Genomic DNA, 23,967 nt, shown 5'->3' on the forward strand with positions numbered 1-23,967 from the left:
TCGCCCGCGGCCCGCGCACTACCTGGTCTCTTTCCGTGATATTCTCTCGTATTACCGAGACAAAAGAAGGGAATACGCACCCCCCGCTCCGTCCCTCACCATAACGCAGGCTGCACATTGGCGACAACTACAAACCCGGACTGCTCAATACCCAATACTGCTGCATGCCCGATACCCAGACCAATTCTCGTAATCATGCAAACTTTTGCGGCAAACCAGGCGCCCCCTACGATTTACATCATTGGTAATAAACGTTTCCACCACCACCTACGTGTCCATGCGTCAGCACATTCAGAGGCGCGCTGACCAGGCCGCGGTTCAGAAGACGCGCAGATTCGCGGCGGCGGTGCGCGGAGGCAGACTCGCCGGAGGAATAGACCGAAGAGCGCAACAGCCGTGAAAGAAAAAAAGAGAAGGGAGAAAAGAGCGGAGGAGGAGAGGCGGCGCTGCGAGGAGGGTTCTGGGACGCTAGTGAGGAAATTGCCTCTTTGTGTAGTCCGGGATGGGTGTCCAGGCACAAAGACGCGCGGGCAGTGTCGCGGTGGAAATGTTCCAAATAAGGCCCGGAATATTTTCTTCTGTGTGTCTACGTGGTAGAGAGTGCCGGCTACGTAGCACTCGTGCTGAACTCTCACTGGTTGGTGTAGTGCCCGTGACACGAAGGCAAACAGCGTTCTGCACGACTACGCAATCATCTGAAAAGGTAAGCAGTACTCGTGCATTATCCGAAGCATATAATGCTGGAACGGTGACCTGTCGTACTGCTGCAGTATTCGTGTTCAATGCTATAAAAAGCGTTTAAGGCGCTTTTGTTGTCGCCGCGGTGAGTTGCTCTGCCAAGAATTGTCGCTGTCGGTACTTGTTTTGGCAAAGGGGATGCGACCGTGCGTGCGCTAGCTTTGCATGATTTTGGTATGCGCATGTTTGCGCGTTTTGTTTCTTGTTGAGCACAGATTTGTCCTCGTATATGCCTCGTTCTACGCGTTTCTGCCCATGCTTGCTCACACCACCGCGCACGTTTCAAGGACCGGCACTTTGGCTGTGCGTAAAATGTATGATTGTCTTTCAAGATAGCGTTAGCACTTTGAGGGGGATTGAAACACTTTTTATTCGCCGCGGTTTTTGCTTGGCCCTAGACTGTTGAACCTTACGTCGTGGGGTCGATCCTGATGGCAGTAGCCGCATTTCGATTTAGGTGAAATGAAAAAAAGAATGCCCCTGTGCTGTGCGATGTCAGCTCACGTTAAGAAATTCTAGGTGGTCTAAATTAATCCGGAACCCTCCAATACGATCAGTGCCCATTTTCCGCATCTGAATTCAAACCCCACTATAAAGAAAGCACTGTCTCAGGTTGCAGTTACCAACGAAAGTTAATTTCCGGCCGTCAGGATCTAATTTTTAAATGAGTATGTGAAGATTTTTTTTTATGATACCGATAGCGTTTCTGGCTACCCAGAGTATAGGATCTTGCATTTCGATCACTCTGCTGTTTGAAAATTGGTTTCTGAGGAAAACAAGTGACGCAATAATTGTCTCAGTTATTACGATGTTTATCTACGCTTTCGAACGCAGATTTGTTTTGCTCATAGCAAGATTCCTTTACTAGTGCTAGGGGAGCTGATGCATTTTAAACAGGGTAGTTTTCCTTTGTATTGAGGCGTATACTTGGGCAAGTATATTTTTCCTGATCTTTTTACATTCATGTGATATTCACTGTTGGACCGAGTTCGCATGCTTGTTTTTGTACTCCTGTCATAGTGATAATGGGAAATTGGTATCCGCAGGTGGCACATCTGTCTTCCAGTCCGAGTCAATGGCATGGATTTTGTGGCCACCAGATGAAGTCAAAAGCTGTGTTGTAAGTTGTTACTGCATTGTGCTTTGTTCTTGTGGTTGCCATGAAATGTTCTCTTACTTTCATTGCTCTTTTCCTTAATGCTACTGCTTGGAGCAGTTTGGATAGCTCTGGCCTGATATGTTTACATGTTTATATGAGTAATATTAGTTGGCTGTCAGAATGGGCCGGTTGCAGGCCATTTGAAGTTTTACATTCAATATTGCTCGTCTTTTAACCGTTGCATTCTATGCATGAAGTGCGAAATGTCTGCATGTTTTTGGCTGCATTATGTGATACTATTTGACTACGAATATTAACATTATGATGCATGTGTGTTAACTTAAATATGTGTTTTTATGCCACTCATCGCAGGTCACAGATGTAAAAGAAAAAGTGCACACATGAGAACTGGTTTCATTACTGCTGCCTTGTTTTTGCTAAGCATGGAGAGCTGAGCTGATTGGTTCTGGGTAGAATTATGACACATCATTCCAGTGTACAAAAACACATGAACGAAGAGAGTAGACTCCATAGACCCCATACTTCAACTGAGGTTGATTCCACAACATGAGCTTTTACATGCAAAGTGGTACTAGTGACCCCTGTGGCTGAAAAGTGTTTCCTCGACCAGGTAACAATTATTCAAGGTTGCAAAAACAAAAACATAGGCGTAAGGTTAGCTTGTCACTCAAGTTGAATGCATTGGCGTGACTAAACATTGCCTACCTGGCTGACCCAACACACATTTGCGTTGAGATAATCTATTTCTCTTTCTGCCTGCCTGCTCCAGTCGCCTTACTTCGGCATTGACGCTGTCACGACTCTGTGACAGCATCAATGCACAAGTAAGGAGACTGGAGCAGGCAGTTTTCACAGGAGAAATTGTAGCCTTAGTGGTAGAAAGCCAGGTTCGAGAGATGAAGTGTGCTGGGCAGTGCAAGCCGGAAGACAACGCACATTCGCAACAGTGACCTGTCATTGTGCCCTATTGCCATCAGGTGTCACACCGCCTCAAGAAGGCCAGTGACAAACACGATGTACATGTCGTATTTTCAGCTTGGGAAAGCTGGGATGCATGTGCCACCTGATAAATGACGTTACAAAAAAGCCTGCCTACAAAACTAAGCACACCAAAACCCTCGTTAAACATGAGGTTGACATGCTGTACAGCATCCTCCTTGCCTGTGGCAAACATTACATTAGACAGACGAGGCTTGCATCAATGAACGCTTGCTTGAACATTGCAGGACAGCTGATTCATTAAGTGGCAGAGGTCATTTAGCTGAGCACATTCGCCTTTGCTCGCACAAGCGAGCATGCAAGGCGTTTTTGAAAGAAACACATGCCTTGTGCAAGTTTAGCACTTGAAAGGGCTGGGAAATTTTTTAAGCCTTTTGTATCTCTGCTGAAAAGAGAATTACGTCAGCAGCCCTTCTGCAGCGCTCCAGAAAAAAAAAATAGATTATCTGGAGGCAAATATGTTTGTTGGGTCAGCCAGGTAGGTGATGCATAGGCGTGCCGATGTGTTGAATGTGAGTGGCAAGATACCTTTACCCCTATGTTTTTTTGTGTTTTGGTTTTTGCCGTCCTGAATAATTGTTATCTGGTGGCGGAAATACTTTTCAGCCCCAGGGATCACTAGTACCCCTTTGCACATAAAAAGCCTGTGTTGTGGAATAAACCTCAGTTGAAATATGGTGTCCATGGAGTCTACTCTCTTCATCCGTGTGATTTTGTGTGCCGGAATGATGTCTCATAATTCTCTCTTGTTTTCAGTGAATAAGGAGGGCTTCTGGTGTCTCTTTTTTTGTATGTGATGGTTATAACAAAGTGGCTACCCATAAACTGTCATTTTGGGCTTAATTGAAGGATCCTTGGGAATTTGTTTGACAGCATATTCCATGGGCACTTTCTTGAGAAAAATCAGTTATTTGTTACCCATTTCACTGCATTAACCATTGCTTCTCATCATGTCTCGAAAGTCATTGATAAGCACAAGCTTTCGAGTACCTCAGGGCTGTGTGAGAAGCCTTCTGACATACTTTAAACTACTGAGGATATCTGAAGACAGATTTTACCAATAATTGTTAGCCAATCCAAACCTCTTGGTTCTATCCCTGACAACCTGAAGCTGACCTGTCAATAATTAAGGCTGGAAACCGTTCTGATCCCCAAACTGTTCTCCTATTTTATTGATGTGCATTTTGCATGAACTGTTAGAGCACGAAATGAGTCCGCATATTACTTGCCACCATAATTCAAACTAATATTTCTATACCAGTCATCACGGCTCCCATTCTCTTTACTAATGTGCAATCCAACTTTTTGAATTCACAACAGATTTTCACCCAAATTTAGATTCTTTATTTTAGGCAAGTGTCATCGACTTGAATTTCTCCAAAGCTTTTCATGTTTGTCATTATAACCTTTTAGCTACACTCTCATGCTTGAGCCTTCATTCTTTGATATTAGTGTAGATTCATTGCTTCCTGTTCTACGGCTGGCCTTAAAAAACTATTGTACTTCTTCTCTTATGAAGCCCAGCATATCAATATGCAAAATCATAAGGCGTCCCTCATCCTGAGTCACTTTGGGATGTTAAACCCCCATAAACCAAACCAAGCACATTACTAAAGTACATTAATATTAGCCATTCAATAACAGTCTTTGTCTTTATGTCCCAACCTTGTCTTTATGACTGCATTATTGAGAAGGATGCCCCAACTATCTCAGCTACTCTGACTGTATTGACTTTTGCAAGACGGATGAATGGTCTTGTTTGTAATTCATCGTGTCAAAACAGCGCAAAGAAGAGAAAGATGAGGAAGGAATGCGACGGTGCGAGTGCTGACTTTCAAGAAGGTTTATTGGAAAGCACATCAAAATATATACACTGTGGCCTAAAAAAAGAATGAAGAAAGGGCGCCTTGTAACATTCACTTTGGATCTGTCAAAAACAAAACGAAAGTTGAATATGAAGCATTTAAGAGCATGAACTCTTTCTTAGGGAGCGATAAAGAAGGTGTGTTAACACATTGATTGCGTTTTTTCTACAATTTCAGTGGCCTCGATCATCTCATGCACAAACTTTTCTGTGTCTGTCTAGCACAATGCAGCACAAGAAATTACGCCTCACAGCATAAAGGATGTGGCAAACGATCGCAGTCGCGACAATGAAACATCAGATTCCCCCTGCTAGCTTTGTTCACATCGTAACGGTGGTCTTTTGACCTCTCATTGGCACCTCTGCTAGTTTCTTGCTGAAGTTGATACATTAGCCAGATGGTTCAACTTTAGATTATTACATAGTTTCTTGGCTCTGGTCATTGCTATTAACAAGTCAGCTGTTGTGTGACACTTGAACTCAGAATTAACTGCCTCCGTTGCCTTGGACAGAAAGACGCCTTTAGACATGACCACAAAACCACCTTCTTTATTAGCAGTTGAATGCGATAGGGCCCACCGTCTTAAACCCGTTACAGTTCAGCCTGCGGGCAAGTTCCTGGCATGGTTCAAACCACGACACCCCATCAACCAACGCCCCCTGAAACACGCCTGTCACGCTCAGGTCCAGGCACAGGAAGGCAAGACGTCAAAGTATGGCAAACAGCTCCAGAATAGTCCTCTTCGAAGGAACAATGGCAAATTTTGGCCCGTATATGCTTCAAGCAGCAGACGAGGCAGCAACTCAGTGTCGACATTGTGCACCTTGTTTTCAGACACTCGTGCCTTGGCTTCTCTGCTCCGGGCTAGTGAGCGCAAAGTGGCTGCAAAGTGGCATTCCAGATGGCTTTCACCTGGTCAACGGTGCGTGACACCGTCAACCAGCCACTCCCTGGCTTGTTTTCAGGCACAAGAGTTTGACAACAAGGTGCACACCTTCAGCTTGGAGTCGCTGCCTCGTCTGGTCCTTGAAGTGCTTATGGACCAAAATTTTCCGTTCCTCCGAAGAGAACTATTGTGGAGATGCTTGCCATGGTTTGACGAGTTGCCTTTTCCACGCACAGACCTGAGTGTGACAGGTGTGTTTCGGGATGTTTTGATGCAGTGTCACGGTTTGAACCCTCTTTAGGAACTTGCCCACAGGCCGAACTGTGTCGTATTTAAGAGGGTGGGCCCTCTTGCTTTCAACTGCTGATAAACGGTGGTTTTGTGGTCGTATCGAAAGGTGCCTTTCAGTCCAAGGCCACAGATGCAGTGTATTCTGAATTTGAGTGCCACTTACTATCTGATTTGTTAAAAGCAAAGTCCAGTGCCAAGAAACATTAACAATCTAGAGTTTAACCATCAGGCTAATGCCATCAACTTCAGTAAGAAAAATTGTCCAGCTATCTTCTTTACCGCAAAGACCCATAAAGGTGACTGCTCCTTGAGGGTTGTAGTTTAAGAGAATGGAACCTGTCAGAAACAAATCGCCTTCTCTTTGCAACATAAAATTAAGTTGCTGAGCATTGATGACTCCTCTCGTGTAAGATCTGCAGAGAAAGTAACGCAGTTTCTACACAATAACTCTCGCACCAGTTTCATGGGGTGCTATGTTGACATCAAGGATTTATATTATGCCATCCCTCAATCAGGATCAATAATGTGTTGAAGAATTCATTAACCTAAATGGAGCAGTGGCATTCCAAACGTCTCAGGCGTTTTGGTGAATAATTTTGTCGCACTTTTAAGCTCATACCTTCAGTCCACCTTTATTACATTTCAGAATAGCTTGTTTTTGCAAAAAAAAAACTATTAGCGCCGCTGTTACGTGGCTTATTGCAGGATCTCCAATCCTGACGAAGCATTGTCTAAAATGAGAGAGGAGTTCAGTCAAAGCCTCAGTCCACTTTGAATCACCACTAAAATTATAGAGGATAATATGTCATCACATTTATTGGATCTCAATCTTGGGTGGTTACACTTGTTGGGCTTACGAGCCAAGGGAAAACAAGCTACATTTACCATTTGCTTCGGTTCAGTCTAAGCTGGTCAAGAGGTGTCACTAACCTTTGCTTCAAAAATTCCTTAATGAAATCCTGTTTGATTGCCATGACATCCAGTTTTGCCCAGCTCATATGCCGTTTGTCCTTTACTGGATATTCAGAACCTTTGTCAGTGTCTTTAGCCGATTGCTTTAAGCAGAAGTTGAAACATTCCTTTTGTGCCCCCGTCGAGACTGTAACTCCCAAAAGGAAGTTTGTACGTACCTTTCCCTACATCCACAATTGGTCGCACCGGTTAAATAGGCAGTCGAGTTGGCGTCGATATTGTTTTTCTAACCCTATGAAGTTTCAGTACCTGTAGTCAACCGAGATTATCCATCAGAGTCTCTTCGTGCACTGCACAGAAGACAGTGTGTTCGAACGCCTTGAAATGCGGCTATGTTTACATTGGGAAAACAGGCAAGTGTGTCACTGAGAGGTTTAAAAGACCACCACGAAGATGTGAACAAAGCTTGCGGGAGAACTTTGATGATTCACTGTCGCAATTGCAATTGTTTGCCAGATCCTAAACGCTGTGAACCGGAATTCATGTTCTGCATTTTGCCTGACAGACAAAGAAAAGTTTGTGCGTGAGATAATCGAGGCCACTGAAATTTAAAAAAAAACCGCAATTACTGTGTTAGCACACCTTCTTTATCGCTTCCTAAGGAAGAGTTCATGCTGTTAAATGCTTCTTTGTCAGTTTTTGTTTTGTTTTACACTCATGCAATGTGGTTAACACAAGGTGCCCTTTGTTCGTTGTTTTTTTAGGCCACAGTGTATATATTTTGACGTGGTTTCCAATACACATTGGCGATAGTCAGCACTCATGCCATCATATTTATTCCTTCGTTGTCCTTGTCTTGTCTGCATTGTTTTGTCACAACGTATTGACCTCCTTTCCCACCTCTAGGGTTAATGGTATGGAGAAACCTTAACCAGATGCAGCCCCACATACTTGGAGCATGTCACGATACATGCTGCTGGCGCCACAAGGGCACTCGGGTTTATCAGATGTCATGATCTGTGTGCTCTTGCCATGCTGCGCAGTTTATGCATAAAAATTTTATTGATTCCAAACTGAAGTATTCCCTAGCTCTTTCAATTTTGCACCAAACTGTTTGATGCTACGCCACCAACTCCCTTTAATCCAACAGCGACACTTGGTACAGCATATGTGTAATCAGTCATCTCATTTGACCACCAGACATCACTGCATAAAAGGGGAAATCGCTCGTTTAGGTGTGTTCCATATACTCTACAATACTTTTCCACAACTTAATGTTAAATGTTGCTGCCCCGCTTCAGACCAGGATGCCATCACAACTAAATCAAGAAATTTTTCCTGTTCCCATTGAAGAATAAATCAAATCAAAGTTTATTTCCCATCTAGCACTACAGATGGAGGAATCGTAGAAAAAAGCTGCCCTTGGGCAGCTTGACGAGTCTACAATCCTAATTATTGACAGGGAGGCAACACAAGAGTTTATACAATTTTAAAAAACAAGCACATCAAGGAAGCACCGGAGAATACACGAAACAGCAATATGTATACATAATGAAACTTAAACAATGTTATGCAAAAACAAATTATCTAGTTCATGACGTGAAAAAGAAAACAAATCGAGGTTAATGTGGATATACCTATTTAGAAGAGATGGAAGTGTGTACTGAAGGCATTCCCTACCAAGATTTAGTCGAGGTGTTGGCACTGTCCATTCTTCGCCACGTCTTGTTGGATAGACTGATTCTTTTTTCCTTAGTTCTGCAAAATTTTTAAGATTTGTTACATTCTTCTTGATTTCTGTTTTAAAAGTAACACTGAGGCGATATTTATAAAGATTATGTGCTTTAATAACTCTGGAATGACAAAAGAAAGCTGCACTGGGATGTCGGAACGGTAAATTATATGCATTTCGGAGATATCTTTTTTGCATTAAATGAATACGTTCAAGGTTAGTGAATGTTGTAGTGCCCCACACCAACTGGCAATAGTTTAAATGCGAGTTGAATATTGAATTGTATACCAGCATCTTAGTTTTTGTGGGAAGTATGTATTTTAGACGGCCTATAACACCAGTGATTTGAGCTATTTTTTTCAAGATATAATTGACATGATAATCCCATGACATACTGGCAGAAAATATGACCCCAAGGCATTTAAACTGCTCAACAATTTCTACAGCCCGCGAGTTTAATATAATATTATCGTGCAGTGGGATAACTTTATTTTTCGGCCTAAATATGACAGCTTTGGTCTTACTCTCATTTATTTGCATCAGGTTAACTGCAGACCAGACCTCAAGAGCTTTCATTGTGGCATTACATTGTTTGATAAGTTCATGAACATTTTCACCCGAAAAAAATACGCTCGTATCGTCTGCATAGATGAAAAACTTTGTATTATCGCTAATGTTGACAATATCGTTTAGGTAAATATTGAAGAGTAGAGGCCCTAGCGTACTGCCTTGGGGGACACCGTAGAAGAGCGGCTTCGGTTCAGAATGTATACCATTTATGTACACCACTTGCTGTCTAAACGACAAATAAGAACTTAACAATGAGAGCGCTTTTCCTCGGATACCACAGTAGTGTAATTTATTTAGTAAGATTTTATGATTTACCAGGTCAAAAGCCTTTGAGAAGTCCACGAATACACCAATGACAATAGATTTGTTTTCAAGTTGCTTTATTATATATTCCTTTTGTTGGAGTAATGCAAGTTCAGTGGATTTGCTTTTGCAGAAGCCAAACTGAAATGGTGTTAGCAAGTTAAATTTATGGAAGAAATTTGACATTCTTAGCTGCAGCATTTTCTCAAATGCTTTCGAAAACACTGGCAAAATAGAGATTGGTCTGTAGTTGGCGAGGGCGTTGCGATCTCCTTTTTTGTAAAGAACAACAACTTTTGCTAATTGCATTTTTTCCGTAAAAACTGCAGTTTCTAAACAGATGTTAAAGATGTGAGCAAGTATGGGAGCAATTATGTCAACTACATGCTTGACTGGCCGTATTTGGATATCATCAATGTCACAGCTACTGCTATTGTTAAGATTTGTTATCACCGACACTACTTTGTCTACCGTGACTGGGTGCAGAAAAATTGTTTCATCATTCTGAATTCGAACATATTTGCAAGCGGCAGATCCGGCAGCACGTGTTATAGCACGGGTAGCCAAGCTCGTTAAAAAAGTATTGAATACATTAGCCAGTTCGACGCCAGAAACTTCCTTTCCATCAATATTTAATTTTGTTAATGCAGTGCGTGAACTGTCCCGCTGCAGAAGTGTATTTAATCTCGACCATAGTACACCATTTCGAGCATTCTTAACATCTAGAAGTGACACGTGATAGGCTGTTCGTGCAGACCGCAGTTTTTTAGTCAATTTGTTCCTATATTTCTTAAATACCGCAAGGTCCTCAACCTTCCGGCTGCTCAAAAATTTTCTGTACAGCTTGTCTTTCATTTGTATTTCTCCGCGAAGCTCTGGCGTTACCCATGGCTTGCGGATTCTGCGACTTTTCACACGTGTTACAAGAGGAAAGCAGTCGTGATATATCTGTTTAAAGCAATCAACAAACGTATTATAGGCAACATTTGCATCATGAAGTTCAGCTATCTTACTCCAATATACTTTCATGAGCGCATCCCTAAAGGATTTCAATGATGATTCTGTAATAGCTTGGTATGTGATTGATGTGGACTTACTTCCTATTGTACTAGCGTTCTCAATGCAAGCAAACACAGGAAGATGGTCAGTAACACAACAAGATAAAACACCAGAAAAAGCATTCAGCTGCATAGAGTTAGTAATAATTAAATCGAGAACAGAATGGCCTTCGCTTGTGACTCTACCTCACCACATTTTCATTGCATGTGGTCCCTCAAAATTATGGAAATAAGTGATATCGCTTGGAGCATTGACACTGGTTTGTTTTACCTTTTCTTTGCTGCTGTTTTTATTTTTTGCAACTGATGTATCAATGGATTGTATGCCTCTTTTCGTAGTGTATCGTCTGCGACATCTCAGCTGTGCTACTGCAGTCACCCTTCTGATGTTACCTTTATATTGTCCCTCTTATTAATACCCCACTAAAAGCCTTATCAGAGGACAAAAAACGATGGCTTTTTTATTTTGCTCATTATGGCACACGTCAGGCTTATGTTTAGGGATATAGGAGAGGCCTTTGTCTTGCAGTGGTGCTAGTTATGCTGCTGATGATGGTACTTAATGACGAGCATATGATATATTGATTTAGGCTCACTTTATTCCTGTGGCCACAATACGGAGTTTACTTTTTTAGCACTCTAATACTGGCAAGAATAAAAACTTGTGAATCCTAATTCTTTCATTTCAATCTTTTCTGCAGAGTGCATCGCCCAGTTTTCCCAAGCCCTCATGCACCGGTGGTACATCAACAAGGCTGTTTCATGGGGCCCAGCTGCATTGACAAGTGGCTAAATAAGAGCAAGAGGAGCATGAACACAAAATAAAACTGGCTGTAGGAGCTTCATCTATTTTGAAATATGCTGTCTCATTGCGACAGACATAACATTGCCCCATGACCCCTGCCCCAACATCTCCCAGTCATTCCAACATGCCCAGTCATTCCAACCTGCCCAGTATTCCAACCTGCCCAGTCATTCCAACATGCCCAGTCATTCCAACATGCCCAGTCATTCCAACATGCCCAGTCATTCCAACATGCCCAGTCATTCCAACATGCCCAGTCATTCCAACGTGCCCAGTCATTCCAACATGCCCAGTCATTCCAACATGCCCAGTCATTCCAACATGCCCAGTTATTCCAACATATTTTCCATTACCATAATCCACCAAGTTTTCCAGTGTTGGTTTCCAATATTTACATCATTGCCTTTTTTTCCAATAGGGCCAAGCCAAAAAGTATCTCGGAAGTCCTGCTGCCTGTAGTCTTTGCAAGAGCGTCCTGTGCTCAACGCTAACATCAGCCTTAGACACATCTAAAGTAACAAGCGCTGCGTATTGGTTTCGGCTACGAGCTAACTGCATGCGTATACTGAAAAAAATTGCGCAGAAAACCAACTCGCCCAACTTTCTGCTCTTCTAACTGTATGCGGCTCTCAAGATCGGTATGGGCACACCATATAGAGCATCCTGGCCTGAAACCTATCTGGGAAGTGTTCAACAACCCAGTCTGAAATAACGGACGTTATTCTACCTTGCAACACCCTCTCAATCAACTTTAAAAGCTTCGAAGTTAAAGAAATTGGCCTTGTAAAGAGGAAGACGCTTAGCAGACGGAGCAACAGAACCGATGCGCGGGGCGAGGCGAGAAGACGACGATCGGCAGCTGAGGCAGCAGAACCGACGCGCGGCACGTGGTGGGAGCATCAACTGTTCTGCGACCGGACCTGTCCTTGCCCGCTCTAACCGGCCTTCACAATCAGTCATCTCTTGCCAATAAAGGCCGTTACATCTTGGTGGAGGTTGCGGAATCCCGTCCTGGAGCTACGTAACCGGACTATCACTACCCCTATGCCTGCCAACGCCAACCAGCCAGCCAGCTCCTCACCGGCGCCCGTCGCTTGCCATGGTGCGCTCCGCCAGCGCGACCCTGCCGTCTTCAGCGGCACGGACGATCACGACGTGGAAGACTGGTTGTCCTCTTACGACAGGGTGAGCGCACATAACCGATGGGACGACACTATGAAACTCACCAATGTAATCTTCTACCTAACCGGCGTTGCCCACCTTTGGTACCAGAACCACGAATCGGACTTTACCACCTGGACCGCATTTAAAACCAGCTTCTCCGACATCTTCGGCCGTCCTGCAGTACGCAAACTTCGCACCGAGCAGCGTCTTCGCGTTCGCGCACAGCAGAGTGGTGAATCATACACCAGCTACATAGATGATGTCGTCAATCTCTGCAAGCGCGTCAATGCGTCCATGGCGGAGGCCGATAAAGTTAAACACATTCTGAAAGGAATCGAAGATGACGCTTTCAATATGCTTGTGGGCAAGAACGTTACATCTGTCACCGAAATCTTCGACCACTGCCAAAGCTACGATGAGCTCCGCCGACAGCGCGTTTTCACTCGGCAGCCCTCTGCACAGACAGACACAGTAACTAGCCTCAGCATGACGACAGAGGACAGCTCGCTACTGCTCCAGATCAAGCAGTTTGTCCGTGAGGAGGTTGCGCGGCAGCTGTCGCTTCTTCCTACTGTTTCGAGTTCATCTACCCTGACTCCGACACTTCAGCACGCGATCCGGGAGCAAGTGTCCGAAGCCCTGCCACCGGTTTCCTCCCAGCCTCCTGTCGCTGCGCCACTTACCTACGCCGAAGCAGTCAGGCGTCCCCGCCGAGACGCGTTAGTTTCGTACCAGCATCCACCGCAGTCGACACCATTTCGTCCTGCCCGGCCACCACCGCAACGTTTCCGTCCATGGCGGACGCCGGACAACCTACCCGTCTGTTATGCCTGCGGCATTCCTGGCCACGTGATGCGTCACTGCCGCCGCCATGTTTTGTCCCCTGCTGCCGATACCGACCCTCGCGGTTACGCCTACGCCCCTCCCCGGCATTTTCATCGCACTTCGCCTTCTGAGACCACTGGTTCCTCCGATCACGGCCCCTCTATTCGCCGCCGCTCTCCATCTCCGCGTCGCCGCTCGGTTTCCCCGATGCGCCGTCGTCCCTCTTCCCCTTCTGAAAACTAGTGCCCGCAGTTCCGGAGGCAAGAACTGCGTGCTCGTCGCCAAGCTCAAGACCTCGACTTTCTCCGGCCAATTTGATCACCGTTTCTGTGGAGGGCACCGATGCTTTTGCGCTTGTTGACACCGGTGCTGCTGTATCTGTACTCAGTGCAAAATTATGCCGCCAGTTACGAAAAGTGATGACTCCGCTATCTGGTTTTATGCTTCGCGCCGCTAATTCGCAAATTATCGCGCCTTTGGGGGCCTGTACAGCCCGAGTTGCTATTCAGGACGTTGTGTACATTGTTGAATTCATCGTCTTCGCATCGCCGTCTCACGACGTCATCTTAGGCTGGGACTTTCTCTCCCAACATGAAGCTGTCATCGACTGCACTCGTTCCGAAGTCACCCTTCTTCCCTTCGGCGACGCCTCTGTGAACGCTTCCATTAATCCGTGCTCCAAGTTGACTGTGGCTGATGACGTCGTGATCCCGCCGTGCTCTGCTGTCCTCGTGTCTGTTCATTGCGACGCTGCATCCAACGGCCCTGTCATCTTCATCCCGTCCGACTCCTTCGCTTCTCGTCACTGTCTACCCCTGCCATTCGCCGTGCTTACCGTCTCAGCCGGCTGCAGCGCCATGCCCCTGACGAATCCATTCATGTGCCCCTCTACTCTTCTTCGCGGTGAATGCCTGGGACGTGTCCAGCCTTTCGCCTCCGTCGTCGCCTGGGACCCTTATGAGGATGACTCCTGCCGCATGCAAGTGTCTTCACTTACTTCTTCCCCACCGTCTCCTGATTCCGCTCCCGAAGCCGTCTTTGCGCGCTCAATCGACTCGAATCTTTCGCCACCGGAGAAGACCCAGCTTGCGGCCCTGCTCGATAAGTTTCGGTCATCGTTTGACTTCTCTCACCACCGTTTGGGCCGCACCTCAGCTGTTACCCATCGGATCGACACTGGTGCCCACTCGCCGTTGCGCCAACGCCCATATCGCGTCTCGTCCACCGAACGCCAGGTTATCGACGCCCAGGTAAATGACATGCTGCAGCGTGGCGTCATACAGCCATCGCACAGTCCTTGGGCTTCCCCCGTCGTCCTTGTCACCAAGAAAGATGGCTCTATACGCTTTTGCGTTGACTACCGGCGCCTGAACAAAATCACCCGCAAAGACGTCTATCCGCTGCCTCGCATTGATGACGCACTTGACTGCTTGCAGGGAGCTGAATTCTTTTCTTCTTTAGATCTACGTTCGGGTTATTGGCAAGTCCCGATGGCCGACGCTGACCGCTCTAAGACAGCCTTTGTGACGCCTGACGGGCTGTATGAATTCAACGTCATGCCCTTCGGACTCTGCAATGCCACTGCCACTTTTGAGCGGATGATGGACACAATACTGCGCGGCCTGAAATGGAAAACATGCTTATGTTACTTGGACGATATCGTTGTTTTCTCCCCCGATTTCCAGACACACCTCGTTCCCCTCGAGCAAGTTTTGGAATGCCTCGCGACTGCCGGGCTTCAACTCAATTTAAAGAAATGTCGCTTCGCCGCTCGCCAGCTGACTATTTTGGGCCACGTCGTGTCGAAACAGGGTGTCCTTCCTGACTCAGCAAAGCTTCGTGCTGTCTCTGAGTTCCCAAAGCCCTCTACAATGAAGGAACTTCGCAGTTTTATCGGCTTATGTTCGTACTTCCGACGCTTTATCCGAAATTTCGCTTCTATCATCGCGCCTCTGACTGCCCTTCTTCGTGGCAGCAGCGACCTATCAAGCTGGAGTCCTGCCTGTGACGAAGCGTGCATCACGCTGCGCCGTCTACTTACCTCTCCGCCCATACTGCGCCACTTTGACCCTGCTTCTCCTACTGAAATCCACACAGATGCCAGTGGCGTTGGTATCGGTGCTGTTCTTGCTCAACGCAAACCGGGGTATGCGGAGTATGTTGTTGCATACGCGAGCCGCACCCTGACGAAGGCAGAGCAAAACTACTCAGTCACCGAAAAAGAGTGCTTGGCGATCGTTTGGGCGATCGGGAAATTTCGGCCTTACGTATACGGCCGGCCTTTCGTGGTCGTCACGGACCACCATGCCCTATGTTGGCTGTCCTCCCTAAAAGACCCAAATGGCCGCCTCGCCCGATGGGCCTTACGCCTTCAAGAGTACGATATTCGTGTCATCTATCGCTCTGGCAGGAAGCATAACGACGCCGACGCTTTGTCTCGTTCACCTCTAGCCAATGAAAGTGCCTCTCCTCCCGCCATCGACTGCGCCTCCTTGTCATTGGACGATATGCTCAACGAGCAGTCTAAGGACCCTTGGATCACTTCTATTGTACGCTATCTTTCAGACCGTTCTGCCGTGTCGGTACCGCGCGCAATCCGCCGTCAGGCTGCCCACTTCACTATTCATGATGGGATTTTGTACCGCCGAAATTATGTCTCTGATGACCGCAAGTGGCTCCTAGTGATCCCTGGACATTTACGCTCAGAATTATGCGCAGCCTTTCATAGCGACCCGCAAGCTGGTCACGGCGGTGCTTTCAAGACCTACAACCGGCTTCGCCTCCGCTATTACTGGCGCGGCATGTATAACTACGTTCGAAAATTCGTCCGGTCCTGCCCCGATTGCCAGCGCCGCAAGCCGGGTCATCACCATTCGACCGGCGCTATGCAGCCTTTGCCTTGCCCATCCAGGCCATTTGAAAGAGTTGGCATTGACCTGTATGGCCCACTTCCCTACACTGCTGCAGGAAACCGCTGGGTCATCGTCGCTGTAGACCACCTGACCCGGTACGCCGAAACAGCTGCCCTCCCAGCTGCTACGGCGCGGGATGTTGCAGCCTTCCTTTTGCACCATTTCATCCTTCGGCACGGAGCCCCGCGTGAACTGTTGAGCGACCGTGGGCGGGTGTTTCTGTCAGACGTCGTTTCATCTCTTCTGCAGCAATGCAACATTACTCGCCGCACCACTACTGCCTATCATCCCCAGACGAACGGCTTGACAGAACGTTTCAATCGAACATTAGGTGACATGTTGTCAATGTACGTGGCGGCAGACCATTCTAACTGGGACGTCATCCTCCCCTTCGTCACATATGCCTACAACACCGCTACGCAGAGCAGTACTGGTTTCTCACCATTCTTCCTTCTATACGGCCGTGAACCATCCTCGCCGCTCGACACTATTCTTCCGTACCATCCTGATTTGTCGGAAACCACAACCGTATCTGAAGCCTCCCGACACGCTGAAGAGTGCCGCCAGCTCGCCCGGTCATTCACGTCCGACGACCAAGGGCGCCAAAATACCGCTTCGACCACTCCCATGGAACAGACACTTTTCAGCCGTAATCTCTTGTTTGGCTCCGTGTGCCTTCTGCTGCACCAGGTCTCTCTACCAAATTGCTGCCCAACTACCACGGACCCTACCGTGTCCTTGAGCGCACTTCTCCCGTCAATTACGTCGTTGAGCCCGTGACGCCATCATCCGATCTCCGACGACGTGGGCGTGAGACCGTCCACATTTCGCGTTTGAAGCCATACTACGACCCCTGCGTCCTGTTGACCCCCTAAATCGCCAGGATGGCTCTTTTTCCCCCGGGGCCAAATGTAAAGAGGAAGACGCTTAGCAGACGGAGCAACAGAACCGATGCGCGGGGCGAGGCGAGAAGACGACGATCGGCAGCTGAGGCAGCAGAACCGACGCGCGGCGCGTGGTGGGAGCATCAACTGTTTTGCGACCGGACCTGTCCTTTCCCGCTCTAACCGGCCTTCACAATCAGTCATCTCTTGCCAATAAAGGCCGTTACAGCCTTATATTGTCTAACGCATAACCATCTCCCTGCTTTTTAAGCACCGGGATAATCTTTGCTAGACGCCACTCATTTGGAATCCATAGCCCTTTGAGAGAGTAATTTATAAGTGCCAGTAAGTCGGTGGGAGATTCCTCGAACAAAATTTTAATCAAAGAAGAAGTCACACCATCACGGCCAGGGGCCGCGGCTGGAAGGCGGGATACAATGTTCGAGAGCTCAGAGAGGGTGACCTCCTCGAAATCGTCCAATGTGGCAAGAAATCTCGGGGGAGAAGGAAGAAGAGCCGTAAACCGACGCTCAAGGCCTCTGCCTATCTCTTCTAGAGACTGAGCAAGTTCAGCCGGTGACTGAACTAGGGAGACAGCGTTCATGGTGGTCGAGATTAGTTTCCTGGATTTTAGGTAACTGAATAAAGCTCCCCTATTACCAGATTTTGAAAGGAATTGGTAGTGTTAAGTATCGCACAACTCTTGCACGAGATACGGTGCGCTTAAACGTAGCTGCAATGAACTTATAATCGATCCAGTTTTTGGGAAACTGATTGTGGAGAAGTTTCTTCTAAGCAGCCTTTCGGCGCCTATAATCTCGAGTGCACTCTGCGTTCCACCAAAGGCATGGCGATGTTCCCTTATGCGCCTGGACCAAGAACTCCGATTTTTTTACGAGCTCCATTCAGAATTGAACAAATGCGAATGACATTATCTCCACTGTCTGTACACGGCCGAAGAAAACCCCGATACAGTGCTGCTTGTGAATGAACGCCTCCCGGACGGTATTTTCTAGCCGAACAAGACGATCAGTGGTCGAGCATATCTTTTTTTATCCACACTGACGTTTGTCTAATAGTTGCCGCGATTCAAGTACGAGGTAAGTTTAATATTTATTATGGTTTCGAAAGATTTAGCGATATAGCTGATGAGGGCTATCAGTATGTTAACTTCTAGGACTTCTTGGTGGTTTTCCAGGTTCCAGAAAAGGTTGGTTTGGTTTATGGGGTTTAACGTCCGAAAGCGACTAAGGCTATGAGAGACGCCGTAGTGGAGGGCTCCGGAAATTTCGACCACCTGGGGTTCCAGAAAAGGTACCATAACTACTTTCTTCTACTTGTCAGGTATATTTCCAGTTGTCCATATTGTAATAAAATTCAACACTGACTCTATGGCAGTCTGGGAGACATGGACAAGCATAGTGTAGGCCTGGTGCTGTATTTTTACTGAAAGTTGGTACCCTATTTAATTTGTGCAGTGTGAGAGGCTGGTGTTTGTCCTCCTGCATACCTGCTCCAGATGCAAGTTTTTGTTTTTTAGCTGTTGCTTTGTGTTTCTAGAATGTGTTTGTGCAGCTGGGCGAGCTTGAGACTTCAGCAAAATGCCCGACCAATATATTGGCCTCTTCTAACGATCTTTGTGTACCGGCTGTTGTCAACAGCGGGAGTGTGAAGGCAGTATCGTCGCTAGTTAATTTATGAACTTTTTCCCACATTTCCTTCGAAGGTATTGAACTGTTGATTGAGCACACATAATTCTGCCAGGAGGCTTTCTTTGCATTTCTTCGAACGTCCGTGTTCTGGCCATGGCGCTCTTAAATGTAAGCAAGTTCTCTGCGGTGCAATACCGACGGAGAGTGCCCCAGGCTTTGTTTTGCTGTTCTTTTGGCACTGTACGTTCTTCTGTACACCATATTTTTGGTTTCTTCTGTACAAATAGTGTTGGCTGTGGAATAGCGAGTGTTTCGGCTTATATTATGCATGCAGTAAACTTTTTCATTAATTTAGTCGGTGCTGAAATCGTCACAGAATTCCTTTTCCCGAGTGGCACTTACTCTAAAAGTGACCAGTCGACGAGGTGAATTTTCAAGCGCACTGGTCTTGTGTGTATAATTGGAATAGACGATGAGAGCCTGATGACAGTGAGTGATCGTTTCCCAGGGGGTCATTTAAAGAATCCTATTTGAAGTCGTTAAAACGAGATGGTGATGCGAAAGCTAGATCGAAAAAATTAAATTTTGCTGATCTTGTGCACCATAAGTGGATATTGCGGTATTTAAAAGACCGACATTATTTGAGAGCATAAAATCTTCGATTTTTTGGCCCCTAGGTTCACACCATTCGTCTCCCCAACCGAGGAGTGAGCGTTAAACCGCCGACTACCAGATATGGCTATGGCAATTATCGATCAGTCCGTCTAGATCGTTGATCGTGAATTGTTATGCTATCGTCGTAGCTGTAGAGCAAATAATAAAAGAGAACATCAAAAATAGCATCATTTACACCGAGCGCCTGAGTACGCTCAAAGCAGTGCACTCCAGAAATGGTGCTGAACCCATAAAAGAAACATCAAGCACAGCGTAGTTAAAATCACAACACAAAAAACAAAATTATATTCTGCCCGGTACCTAGCCATTTTGGAACTGTGGGTAACGAGAAAGCAGATGCATGTTTGGAAAGGTCGATTCCGTAATGCCGAGCAAAAAAGTGATGCATTTTGAAGACGTGCTTGTTTGAGCATGAGCTCAATAGCGTTTCATTCTGGGCACAATAGAAGAGCGTAATGCTAAAAGAGCACAGACGCTTAACTTATGGGTGCGTATTTTTTTTCTTTCTATTAAGGCGCAAAATATCATTTTACACGGATCAGCATGCGGGATTATCTTACTACGATTATATAATTTATACTCGCTTTTTTTCTCGTGCTGTTTCGGTTTCGATTTCAACAGAGGAACGATGACTGTGGCGTCACAGAGGCTATAGTCCACCTGAGGCATGGAAAACTGCAATATAATCGCTGCTTCCACATCCGTTGTTGTTCACGCCGTTGAGAAATGCTGCTTCGGCACTGAAGTGAAATAAAACGATGAAGGAGGGATTATATAGCAGTTTTTCCATGCCTGATGTCACCTATAACATCTGTTTGAAGTCAGAGCCATTGTTCGGCTGTTGAAACCCAAACCAAAGCAGCATAACAGAAAAATTCGATTATTGAGTTTTTGGCGGTCGTAGGCGAATACGGCATGGTGTTTCATGCATAATAGTGTCGTCCACATCATTATAGGGAAGAAAACATGCCACCAAAATAATGTGTATATACTGCTTTAAGGTTTTGGATTTCAGCACTGCAAAGACAGTACGACAGCAAGTGTACATGCATATGTATGACTTTGCTGCACTGCTTGGACGCTCCGTTTCCTATTTAATATGTCGTGCACTTTTCTTCAGGGGACACATTGACTTCCGTTCATCCAAGCTCACCCAGATTCTGAGGACCTCTCTTGGTGGCAATGCGCAAACTGCCATTGTCTGCACAGTCAACCCCTCCTGCATAGACCAAACCATTCGCACACTGCAGGTGACTTGATGAACTACAGATCTGCATGTTGGATAGTACGTCATGCTGCGCTGATATTCTTTGAGGGCCAGGTTTGACCGCACAGTGCCGCCCAGAAGGCGATGAGCTGTACAAAGCTGCACGTGTTGATGGGCAGGCTTCCATAAGAGGCCGCACTTTAGCCTGCCTCACTTACCCTGCCTTGCTGGGTGCTGAGCCAGCTTTATTGAACATATAATCTTTTGTTTTCATGTTATGGCACTTGGGTGGCCGATGCCATGGTTTTTCAATCTGAACTGTCAGAGATGTGTTGCTAATGCTGTAGGTTCATTACGACGCAGTTAGGGCAATGCATTTTTCCAGCCCTTGGTTTCCCTTGTCGCAATAGTAGCGTTGACAGTTCCGTTCAGCTGAGAACCTGGCTCAGTCGTCACCACCACTGTGCGCAGAAAAGTCACATGGGTCAAGAAGGTTGTGTTGTAACACGTGGAGCTTTGGAATGAAACACGATCAAAGCATTACAAAACTAGCTAAATAGAAAGTTCGAAACAAGTGAAACAACATCATGACATATCAATTTATGAAGTAAATCAATTGTGCTGAAAAGAAAACTGGAGTAATTAGGAACCAAATTCCCGACCTTCGCGTTGACAGTCAGACACACTGCCTCTAGGCAACGCAGGCACATTCGAAAAGTTTGGTTGAAGCAGTGCCTTACTGATAAGTAATTTGTTCTTTCAAGTAATATGGAAACAGTGTTCATGTCTGCGTAGGCAAGAGGGAGTGCTGGCGGGGCCTATTAACGCTATTGCGTCATGCCCTTAAAAGCGGAGCTTAAGAGTTCCCCCAATTTTTGCCTTCCTGCTCCATTGAACGAATAAGATTTAAAGGAACTGTGACGCCCTGTATAGAGTCAATCTGTTGTGATAGCTTGGAAATGTTGTGGTTGATTCTTTGGTGTACCCTCAAAGCATCAAGAGAGGGGAGAGGCTAAATGAATGATACAGAAACAAATAGAAATTATGCAAGGATGCATGTCGGAAATACAAGGGTAGCAGAAGAATTTAATACTTCAAAACATATACAAAATAAATAGATAAGAAATAATTGAATAGAAAAGAAGATAATTAAAACCAACTGCTCGTAAAAACATTTGCCCTAATAAAAAATGAGGAAAAATGAACGAAGCTTTAAACATAAGACTGAGCTGCATACCTTGTTTGCAAGGAAAAAACAGTGCTTGGTTCATGATAAAAATTATGGCTGAGGCTTAGCTAAGGTTAAGCCTAGTCAGATGCGAAGCATATTGGTGGCTAGGCTTGGTAATACATGGCTTTCCTTGGTTGCATACTTGGTCATTTTAATACAACCACTAGAAGCCTTCGTCGTGGGGGAAGACAACGGCATGGCTACAGCGGAACGCCGACTAACCCCGAGACGCGCGTTGGGTGAGCGCCTGGATTGCCACGGAAGCCGCGTCTGCCTGCCCGGTGGAGCGAGCGTTTCACCTACACCGAGTGTGAACGCGCGTTCGAAATGCGCGGGAATGCCGCTCGAGGACATTCCGGCGTCTGTGCTATGGCATCGTCACGACGACGTCACGGTGTCACGTGGCGTGACGGCTAGGGGTCCCACGGCGACGGCGCGAGGTGGAGGCCGCCTCTCTCATCCGATGTCACGCGGTGTGACGTCACAGCGTCACGTGGTGTGACGTCACGGTGTCACGTGGTGTGACGTTACGGTGTCACGTGGTGTGACGTCACGGTGTCACGTGGTGTGACGTCTAGGGGTCCCACGCCGACGGCGTGAGTGGTAGCTCTAGCAATATGCTTCGCATAAAACAATCTTGTAGCCTGCAGTGTTGAGGCATTTATTTGTAGTGAGGCTTGAATATTGGAAGCCCTCATTCTGTTCCCATAGGAGACTGGTATAGGTTTGGTCTGGCCTTGCTGACTTGATTGCATGGTCTTTGTGCATTTTATATACCGGAGTGTCTAGCGTTCTGTCCAGACGGAACATTTGCTGCTGCTGCAGTTCCGTCCAGACGGAATATTTTCTGCAGCTAGAGTTCCGTCCATACAATAGACAGTTTTAGTTTCACGTACGTAGAAGCTTCACGTAAGTAGAGCGCTTACGGGTCACCAGTGCGCATGCGCAGAACGTGAAGTGTCTGCGTGGGTCGCACGGACGTACGTGAGATTCGAATCTTTGCGTTGCGGCCTTCACGTTGCTTGCTTGCGTACGTGGCGCTGGCAAGATGGCGGCGCCCTGCCCGTCCACTTCACAACGATAACAGCTTCGTCGCTAATCCCTCGACGTGGTATCGTGCTGTAAACTGCTGTATTTGCCTTCAGTTGGTCTATCCTTGCTCTCGCATGAAGTTTTAGGTGAGAACTAGCTTTTGTTTTCCAGATAGAAATCCGTTTCAGCAGCTCCTAAGCCTGACGGAGAAGATTTTGTGGTCGTCATAGCAACGAGTGTGCCGACGGTCTTGCGAAACCACGCGCAGCTCAAACCTCGAGGGATATCGCGAGGCCCTCGGCACAGTCAGCGGGAAAAGCAAAACGGTGCTCGTTTTGACTCCATACGCACACGTCGTCAACATGAGTGGGACACCAGCGCGCCTTCGCTTCTTGAAAAGCAATGACTTAAATATGCCGCGGGACGTAAAGGAATGCAGTCCTTTTGAAGATAACATGCAACATACAGTTCGGTGGAATGAAATCGCTCAACGTTTGCCAGAAGAAAGGGGAAAGTATTTACCGCTCGCACTGTGGCTTGGGCAGGCTCCGCTCCAAGCAGCTCGACTAAACAAAATTAGTTTTCTTTATCTGTACTAGACGGCACGGCGCAACATTCTAGCGCATTTTTTAGGTTCTATGGCAGATCTACATAGTTTGCGTCCCGTACTTGTAGCTAAAACTGTGCGAAACGACACGAGCGTACGCTACGTAGACTGCTCACGTTTACTTGCGTGAACTTTCTACGTACGTAAAACTAAAATTGTCTAATGTCTGTACTGTCCATACTATACAAAATGGGTGATTTCTACCCACATAAAGCATTTCTTTGCCTCTCGAATAACCAGTTGACAAAGGTGTATCCAGATGTTCTCTCTACGCTTGTATAAAGCAACAAAATAACTGTCCGCGTACTGCGTTTAGGTATACATCTTCGAAGGTATAACTTACGTGCATGCATGCAGGATCGGGAAAATGACATTGTTAGAAGCAGAGTGCAGAAACTCTTCGCGAAGTGATGTGAAGCCCTGTCGCTGTTTTTGCTGCAAGATGACGTAGAACGAAAAACACTAAGACGTACAAACTGTCAACAAGCATTTAGCAAAC

The 23,967-nt window shown here is 46.4% G+C and overlaps 1 long non-coding RNA gene across 1 annotated transcript; it reads left to right on the plus strand.

The window, feature by feature from the left end:
- Positions 1-556: 556 nt before the first annotated feature.
- LOC149357756 (uncharacterized) lies at positions 557-11,319 on the plus strand. The gene is made up of 3 exons (XR_016291886.1): positions 557-703; positions 1,785-1,858; positions 11,176-11,319. It is a non-coding gene; the product is annotated as an uncharacterized LOC149357756 (long non-coding RNA).
- Positions 11,320-23,967: the final 12,648 nt, after the last annotated feature.

Source organism: Amblyomma mixtum, chromosome 3, assembly GCF_055824585.1.
Source record: "Amblyomma mixtum isolate Tamu chromosome 3, ASM5582458v1, whole genome shotgun sequence".
In the NCBI taxonomy this organism is placed as follows: Eukaryota; Metazoa; Arthropoda; class Arachnida; order Ixodida; family Ixodidae; genus Amblyomma; species Amblyomma mixtum.